The sequence below is a fragment of the Calonectris borealis genome, chromosome 14, assembly GCF_964195595.1.
Source record: "Calonectris borealis chromosome 14, bCalBor7.hap1.2, whole genome shotgun sequence".
Taxonomy (NCBI): domain Eukaryota; kingdom Metazoa; phylum Chordata; class Aves; order Procellariiformes; family Procellariidae; genus Calonectris; species Calonectris borealis.
In genome coordinates this window covers 14858289-14868164 of record NC_134325.1, presented here as the reverse complement: position 1 = coordinate 14868164, position 9876 = coordinate 14858289, and the positions used below count along the sequence as shown (strand labels likewise).

Sequence of the window (9876 nt, the reverse complement as noted above, 5' to 3'; positions counted from 1 at the left end):
TTCTGAAACAAAATTGTTACTGCACATGCAGCTTTGTTGCCTGCTGGCCTAGGAGCCCAGATGCTTTACCAAAATGGCATTTCAGAGCTGCTCAGTGGCCGTTAGAGGTTTCTGGAGCCCCCCCGTTCCCTTATTGCTTCAGCTGGGACCCTTGGCCCGCCCCAGGCCGTGGGCTTCTAAGCTCTTCTCTCCTGGACATCCCTAGAGATGCAGCTTCTACAGCTTGGGGAAGGTCACCGTTCAGAGTGACCTGGTGATGGAGAAGACGGCCAGATAAAGAGAACGAGGCGAGAGTCCATTAGAAACCTGCCTGGGAGATCCACTAGAAACCTGCTGCTGGTTAAAAAAAAACCTTCTTTTTTTCCAAAATCCATCTTATACCAGAAAGTTACCAAACAGGTAGCAGTCCACACTCTTGTTTTCTCACCAGCGCTTGGGAATGAGCCAAATGACAAAAGGTGTTGATCTGATTTGTTGGCCTGCCCAGTATTACAGATTTCAAAAGCTGTTTGTCATGCAAAGCAAAATCCTCAAAAAGACGGATGAGAGGAATGTGGATTCACTGATTCTCCTGGACCCACTTTTGGAATTTTGTAAGGTGACTCGAGAAATCAAAATTTTGATGATTAAAAGGTGGCAGAAAGGTTTACAGGACCAAACAAGCTGCACTGTATGAAGCGCCATACAGAGCTTCCAGCTAGAAATTCAGATGGAACAGGGGATAACATAGTCAACAAAAATCAAAACTAGTAAATGTTAAAATAGTGGAGTACTCTCTGTGGACCTGCAAGATGTTATCTGGAAGGGAAAGGAAAGGGTGTTTGAGGACAAAAGGATACATTTCTTTACTACTCCCAAAAGTCTTTCCTAACATACCAGGTCATTTAGGAAGTTCTACATAACCCTTTAAAATGCGTTTTCTTCAGCTATTTTTGACATGCCTTTTCCATTAACGTGAGTGGGAAATGCAGGCAAATTAAAACAGTCCCCTCGGGCTATCGTAGGGAATGTTCCTGCTGCTTCCACCATTGGCTCAACTCCACCCACCACAAAACCTGTATTGGGAGAACTGGAGCACAGAAAGTATCAGTGACCTTGTGCACACTACAAGCACCTAAACCGGAGTGTGCAAGGGTCTGCTGCTCGAGGCTAGAGAGCCCAGTGGTGAAACGTTGTTATTCAGAGCCTGATTTACCACTAGTACTTCCACAGCATGGTTACCTGGAGGTTAGCAAGCCTAGGAAATACAAGAGATTTTATGGAGCAAAGCAACTGGCAGCAGGAAAGGTACACAGGCAGCATTCGCTGCATCCCCTTAGCTCACAAGATTTAGGCCAATATCTGACCGTACAATATGTACTCACACGGTTCTCTGCTACTCATGAGCTTGAAAGCAAAAGTGAGACTTTTTGTCTTCCCAGTCCAATTTTTCACCAATATTTTACCAGTTTGCACACAGTGACTGTTGAAACAATTATTACGAGCCACATGTTGATATGCTCAACCAGTACAAACAGTGCCACTGAAGCAAACAGCCCCACTCATGCTGTAAGGTACAAATATTCAACGTGAGAATGCAAAGCAAAACCTGTTCCTAAATCTCAAGGGTTAAAATAGGAGAAAAACTAAACATGATTTTTCAGTTACTATGAGACATTTTTATTTTAGAACTACTTCTCATAATTGTAATCAGTTAAGTGATTGATTTAAAATCATTATTAAACCACATCTTCAAGAATTTGCTATAGTAATAGTAAGATTTTTATACAGCAAGCTGTATTACTACTCAGTAATTGTCCTCTTTATTGTGGGTATAAACAAAATTACACTTTACCTTTTCACAGTAGCAGAACTACTAATAGAACTGAGAAAAGGCTTGTTAAAGCATGAACTTTTGGAACTGTTTGTTTCAAAGTTAGAAAAACCAGCTGGACGGCTATAGATACAGGACACAATCTAACTAGGGGTAATCCCTAGATCCAGTAAAATTAAGCCCTAAAACCAGGGACTTCACCTGAATAATAAGGGAGATTAGGATTTGATCCCATGTCCCTGATGTTAATTTGTCACCCTATATTGCCTAGCAGTAAACAATTAAGGGCAAATCCTGGAAGGCTGATAGGAGTCCAGCAAACTTAATGCCTGGCAAAGATAAGGAAAGTATATTGTTTCCTGTTTACACTGGACATGAGCTTTATATAATTATCCTACCAGTTAGGATTAACTGGGCAATTATCCTGGCAAACAATGGGACATTGATGACAGCAAAACAAAGGCATCTCAGAGCAGCTCCTTTGTCAGCGCTGCTGCCAGCCGGAGCCCCACGGAATCGCCTCGGTCCTGGCTGCGGGCCCAGTGCTATCAGCCCTCGAACAAGGGCAGCACAGTTACAGGGGGAGCAGCAAGGGAAACAGTTTTCCTAACCTGTCAGCGTTTAAGAACTCAAACATTTTTCCTTACCACAAAAGGAGTTGAAAATTTGGAGGGAAAAATGTCTACAGACAAGCATATGCAGAAGAACAGATTGGCTGGAGGGAGCAGCTTTGCTTTCCACACTTTTGAAACAGTTCCTTCAGATTGTGACCTCCTTTATCTGAGCAAAAGCAGCATTTCAACACTGGAATAGAAAAAAGAGAATATGTCAGAATAGGAATGTCAAAGAGCCTTTTTTTTTTTTTTAACCCCAAAAACCTCTAAGCAGGAGAGTCAGCTAGCTGAATCTTTCTTGGCAACAATTCCAGTTCAGTGAATTGACTCATTTTGTCAGAAAATTTCTGACCAGCAACAGTCAGTGGTTCATACAAGACAAAAGACGAAAACAACACTGCCTTTCCCATGACTCTATTTCCAGCACAGGGGATTCTGTTCAGGCCTGGCATGGCAGGCACTGTGCTCTGTGGTAGCATTTCTACGTCCCTTGCCATACCAGACCCAAGCAAAGCCCGAGTCGCGGAAGGCACTCGCTCTGAGCACAGATTCCCGTGTTAGACGAACCCTTAAAGTTACCCAGCCTGAGCAGCCGTACAACACAATTTCTACAAATTAAACGAAACATTCCAAATTTTAACACTGAATTTGTAGTTTTCCAGCATATTTCAGAGACATCTGAAGGCGGCTCTGATATGTACTGGTGCCTGCTGGTCCTTTGTTAACCCAAGAATCCCAAGACACCAGGAAGTTAGACCTAATTCATAATCTGGCCAATTATATTTAGCCCTAATGTTTTCTCTCCTGCACAGAGAAAAGGGAAAATTCTCTTCTTTTCTGAACACAACTCAAAAGATGATTGTGCCTGTAGAACACCTCACACTAAATCTTAAAATAGCTACAATCTTAAATACATAAAAACCTGAATCTTTAGACAAAGATTCAACTGACCTTTAAAATGCCCAATATTCAAGTTTTACAAACATTCTGTCTCTATAGCAATATCTACCACCACCATTTTGAAGGAGACCAGAGCAGAGAATATCTATTAGTTATCTAAATTCCAGATTTTCCAAGACCAGCTGAACCACTCTGTGAGAGCTGGTGCTGCGTACTTGCGACTGATGCTTATTTCAGTCAGAATAAGCTCACTACCTTACTGAGGCTTAAGTAAAACTTCCAGAAAAAAAACCTCATGCCTCACCCATATTACAAAACGGATAAATTCTAAGTGGTTCCTTACAGTCTAAATCTCAATAACTTCTTCTATGAATTTAAGTTGCTTTTATTCCTCATATTTCATTCTGGCGATCAGCAGCCACAGAATACTTATCCATTGCAAATATACACTAAACGAATAAAAGTTCCCTTCAGTTTAAGGGAACTAGTTACATAGGTACATATTCTTCCAGAAATAGAGGAAGGCCGTGAGAAGACAGGATGGTATTTCTTTTCTCCTTTTGTCTTTTTATGTTCGATTTTTGGTGGAGTTTTCTTAAAGTGAAGAAGAATCATGAGGAGAGAGGAAAAAAATCATTTTGGAACTGCGCGGGTGAGCAAAATATACTAAGAAGAGAGAGAAAACAAGAGAAAGGGTCTTAATACTTTCATCCTGTTAAGCAGGAGAGAAGCAGAGGACAGATACTTTTTAAAGAACATGATGCTACTTTGACATCCCTGTTCTCTCTGGAGACTTGCACGTACTTTTTAGTTTTGACTGATAATAAATAATAGGTTTCCTGCCACTAACGACAAGGTTCCCCTCTCCCCTCCCAGGTTAGCTGGGTCTGTCCAAGAGATCTGGCCCTTCGCACACAATAGCTCACTTGCTGCAGAGCCCCTGCAGAGGCATGCTGAAAGCACACAAAAAAATATTTCTTCTGCTCTCTTCCTGAACTTCTTAAACTCTAGGTGACCCAGAGTAAAATCCATTTTAATGGGGCCTTGGTTAAATCAGTCAACTGAGCCCTTGTTGAACTAGGCAACACTATGCAGAAATAAAAAAAATACATTCTTGTTTCTTTTGGATTCTTGGTTCTTACTTCCCTCTCCTTAGACAGCAAGGAAATAGTTATGTTCCCAGTTTTAATCCTCACTTCACTATAGAGCTAACCAGCATTATTCAAATAGTGCGGCTACTGTTCACTAAATAGCGTTGCATTTGGTTTTATGGCAGTACTCCTCCAGTGCCATAGCAGATGAGGTCCTGTGAGTTACTCCACTAAACTATTCAACACACGCTTCTGATTTTCACTCAATAATTCCCTCTGATGGTGACACAAGTCCGGTGAGCAACAGTTAGAACTGAGAATTGTTAAGGAACACAACAAAGTTGTTTTTAATGTAAAAAATAGTAAGAATATGTCTCTATGTTCCACCAGAACACCAACTTTTTAATCTCTCATTTCGGTCTGATGCTGCAATGAGAGAAGCCAGAGATATTACAGTAGATGTATTACTTTATCTCCGCTGTGCTCTTCTCTGTAGCGGAAGTTATATTATGTTTAACTGTATGGTTACTCTAACAATTTTAAGACAAGTGCGTAGAAAAAATACAGAAGACGTCAGATGTCTTCAAAAGCTTGTTATTAGTATCATAAACCTCAATCTTCACACACCCAAACTCCTGCAAGTATGATAAATCTACATTACCAAAATAGTGCATTCTTCAATCAAGTTTTAATTTGGATTAAAGTAACAGTGACAAAAGAGGTGAATTTTGCGACAAAGCCAAATCTCGGCTCTTGATATTATCACGTGTATTTAAACACAATTAGTCACACCAGAACAGTCAAAGTAACTTAAGAACACACCTTTCCTGTAGCATGAGCAACAAGTACTCTAGGACATGTAGGAGATACTGGAGAGATAGATCCTTCCTGTCGTCCTATTCTGTAGCTTCTCACGAAGCGTTTCAGTCTTTCATCGACCTTCGGGCGCGTTCCTGTGAGATACAAGCCAACCATGAGTGTTAGGACTGCAGCATCAAACTTCTGTTGAGTGGTTTGTTTGCAGAGTCTGAAAAGCTTAAATAAACCCTGCCACATTCACCAGTCTTTCAGGACTCCACATCCACAGTTCCTCATACAATTGTGTGTTCTCTGGATTTATATGTATATAACACTATTCTTTATGACTGAAAGACTTAAGCACACATTCCTTCAGGTCTCCCTTGCCTTCTAATATTTCTACATCAGCGGCTAGAGTCTCCACCAGTCCACAGCTACACAAAATGCACTTCTTTCATGCTGGCATTTCATTCTACTTTCAAAAGCATTTTTAGGAATGAGTCTGAGGCAAACAAATTTTCTAAAGTATTAGGCAGTTCCTGGTTTTGAAAATCTTACCACATCGTTTAGACGGCCAGTCTATAAGCCCCGAGGCAATTTTCAGTACTGAGACAACAGAGGAGACACACACTCCTTTTAATACTACTAGTATTTGATCATTTAAACAGCCACATACATTTTGAAATGCAGTCCTTGGAATTTTTACTCTACCCCCCAGGCACTCTTTAAACAAAGGGTGCCTACATTTGCTGTACAGGTCTTTACACAGAGGTTAGGAAAAACTTCTTACAGTAAAAACCACAGAAACAAGAAAAACACCAGTTTAAATGATGAGCCACAGCTGGGGATCAAAGGGCCAGCATTTTCACCAGAAGGGAATCCCTCTTCCACTCCTCGTATTATTTATCAAACTAATTACTGGACTTTACTTCAACGAAGAGCACTGTTTCTCCACTTTTGGCTCTGTTTGCCTCTAAATTTCGAGTAATTTAGCAACAGTTGGTCTAAGTAAGAAAGCTGCTGAGGGCTACTACAACACTAACTACCTCTCTTTTCTTTTTGCCTCTCCCCTACCCCATCACCCACACCAAGGTTGCTCTCTCCATTACCCGTAACTTAGATACACTATATTTAGATTAAACAGCCACAGTCCTTAGAACAAGATGCTTATCTCCTTTCGACTGCTCCAGTCTAAAAGCGATCACAGCCCTCAGCCTTTGTGAACTTTACAACTTGTTGGATTTTTCTTGAAATGTGTCTATTCTTAAAAGCCAAACCCATGGAAAAATAACTGAAACCAAATGCCATGTGATCAGGGCCAACCATAACACATGAGAGCCCTAAAATAACAGGAGAGATACTGCGGTAATGCCTGACCTTCTGAACTGTGCATATGGGTTGAAGCAAAACAGCCCATATTCACGTCTTAAATGGTGCATACTAACAGTTTATTTGTAATGCAGAAGAACCCAGTTTACAGAGCCATGATTTTAAAGCTTCAAGGACTTGCTTTAGATGCCAGAAATGACTTCACTTTTGGAAAAAGCTTAAACAAGGTCACAGTTGAACTTTATTAGCTTATATGGTCAAAATCAGTTCAGCAGGCAGTTTCAATGGCTGCAGACGTTCCCTCTTTCTCCTGTCATGTTTCCACCTCAAAAAGGAAGGTGCTCCAGCAGATTTTCTGTTCTAAACATCTTTGAAATATGGAGTTGTTCCGGCTGGCCTGAAACTAGCAGTTCAAAAACTTTTATTTAAAGCATACAGGCAACACAACTTCAACAAGAAGTTTCTTATGGAGATGTTATCGGCCTGTTCAGATCTGCACCCAGCCCTTAACTCAAGTGATAATGTCTATCAATCACACTCACATCATCCCTGTAGAAACTGAGCATGTGTAATCCCAGTAACCTAAAATGCAGATTAATTCGCCGCTGGCAAAGATGACCGGAGCCCTTCGTATATAACCATATGCAGACCATAATGTCACCAGCATACTTACTGACAAGAAATTGTAATCTTTATGAAGATAAACAAAGAAGCCATGATAGATCAATAAACAGTAACTTCAGGCAACAAAGCTATGGCAGTGTGGGGATAACGGCCACGGCTATCCAAGTTACGCATACAGTCAATCAGGATGTTCAGTAGCTGTTACTGTTACGAGCTAAGTTAAATCTCTGTACAAACGACGAGTGTAAATGCTACCCTCTATCCAACCTAAATGTTCGGATAGCCAGACACAAAACCAAACCGCAGACACGTCACCTACACCCCAAAGAAAGTATGTTCAGGTTTGCTCAGGAATTAATAGAGGTGTTTCCTGGGAAATATTTTTAACAGGATGTGCAACTGTGACACCAGGAAAGGAAAAAGTAGAGGGGAAAAGGACAGATGAATCAAAGACGATGACATCTAGGCAGTTGCTGAAGTCGTGGTAGTGTGAATAGAAGGGAAAAACTTTGAGAAATTTGCTGGGTCTGGTGCTAACTGAATGAAGGTGACAGCTGAAAGCAGGGAAAATTTTGTAATTATTCCTATCCTGTTTTCAGGGAAACTGATTGTCCTACTTTCTTTGTAAATGAACAGGATCATTTTAGAGACTCCTCAGTCCACAGCCATACTTTCTTCCTGGCAGGAAAACCTTATAATGCCCTTAGTCTTCCAGACAGGCACACAGAAGAGTAAACTTTGTTGCCAACTAACACCACTCGTGCTACTTACAGCCTTATGCTGCACACGTACAATGAAATCCTGATCCCATTCTAGCTGAAAGTCCTTCTACTGCTGGCAGCAACACAGACAAGATTTTCTTTTTAAGCATACCTTTACTTCATTAAAAAGTTTCATATGAATAAAGAGGAAAGTATTACAAGAACTACGTAAGATAGTTTTGTCTTTCTGCCCTTCCAGGTCTTGAGTACATACATATCTGCGTACCCGTGCTTACAGGACTTCTGCAGCAGAAGGTACCAAAGATCCAAAGAGGTGGGCAAATCAATAGGTAAAAGATACCAAAACTGTATGCAATTTGCCATGCTCTGCTTGACGGGTAGTTATCTGAAAGAAACAGTTTTGACAATAAAGGTGAGATGTGGCAGCCAGACCACAGAGGAAAGGAGAACAGTAAAATGTCTCTTAATGCATGAAGAATTCAAGCATAAAAATGGAAGCACTTGTACACAGATAGGGTAGAGTGGCCAGAGGATGAACTGTTACAAGAGTTGATTTTGGCACAGGATCGTACTTCGCCGTACTACTTCCTTCAGGTGAACTTGTGCCAGAAATATTGCTGGGCAGAATCCAAACTTTCATCTGACCAGAATCACTGAGCACAAGCAGAGACCATTCAAACTGAACTGTAGAGAAGGGGTTAAAAATATAAACCACCACTTCCTACAGGCCTCAGAAAACCGGATCACCATAAAGACATACCTTCTTTGTAGGACCTTATTTAAAATCCGTGGAAGTCAGTAAACTGGATGCTTCTGTTTACAGGGATACTTCTGTGCTTTGTTTTGGGGTTTTAGCATCACCCATCCAGAACATTGAGTTCTTTCTTCTCTGTTGGTTACAATCTCAAGAGAGAAGATAAACACACAGAGCTAACAGTGGCTCACACAAGAAGGCGTAGGACTTACAGCAGGCTGACTCTAGATGATGACAGGTAGTACCAATATACTGTTCCACCATCTTCTACTGTATCTTCTGCTGGTAGCATTCATAACGCTTTCAGTATAACATTGCAAAATGTTATTTTGCAGAAACATGACTCTGCAGGGAAAAAAAAGAACAGTTGCTGCAATGCCTTTCTTCTAAAGTCAGTAATTATAATGGAAAGTCCAATTATTTAATATGATCAGGACAGAAATCCTTCAGCTCTGACATCTGCCCAGCCCTATGACATGAAGGATGATCCTGATCTTTCCAAAAATATCTCTTCATCTGCCTCCTCTCCCATCCCATCAAACCACTGAGCTATTCTCAAACACTTGTACAAACAGGAAGAGGAAACTGAACTGATACTAACATCCTCATCTTCAAAAATGAGGTAGCTCCCTTGTGCTGTATCATTTGCTCCCTTTTGAGTCCTGATGAAGTGCAAAACATAACAACACACAAAAGCTCTGCTTAACCTTAATTCTTAACATTTAAGTTTAATTTATAGCCTACTTCAAAGTAGCTCAAGCAAAGGGATCTTACTCCAGAACTTTGAATTTTTATCTACACAAGATTTTAAAAGCTGTAATTTCTGATTTCAGCAAAATATTTTAGTTCTTCTGTATACTGTGCCCTCTTTCTAAAAATAATCTTAGTTTCCTGTCTTAAAAATCTGTCTGTCTTCAGTCACAGAAGGAGGATGATTTGGAAAATTTTTCCTCTATTCATCTGATACTTCCATAAGTGCTAAAGGGCAACAAATAATAGTGCCACTCTTCATAATAATTTTTATTATATCAGCATCCTATGAACTAAAAATTAACAATAATGCAGATCATAATGTACCCTATTAAGAAACAAAACATGCTACCTTTATACGTGTCCAGGATGGGACATCGCTAATCAGGATGGGTCAGGGAAGGAAAGACAACTCAGGTTTAGCCTGGTCAAGAAACACTTATTGAAATTGGGCACAGTTGTGCTTTTTTCTAACAGATAC

The 9876-nt window shown here is 40.5% G+C and overlaps 1 long non-coding RNA gene across 1 annotated transcript; it reads right to left on the bottom strand.

Moving 5' to 3' along the window:
* Positions 1–2550: 2550 nt before the first annotated feature.
* LOC142087985 (uncharacterized) lies at positions 2551–8990 on the bottom strand. The gene is made up of 3 exons (XR_012675685.1): positions 8858–8990; positions 5241–5371; positions 2551–2617 (listed from the first exon to the last, which is right to left on the bottom strand). It is a non-coding gene; the product is annotated as an uncharacterized LOC142087985 (long non-coding RNA).
* Between the last annotated feature and the right edge of the window lie 886 nt (positions 8991–9876).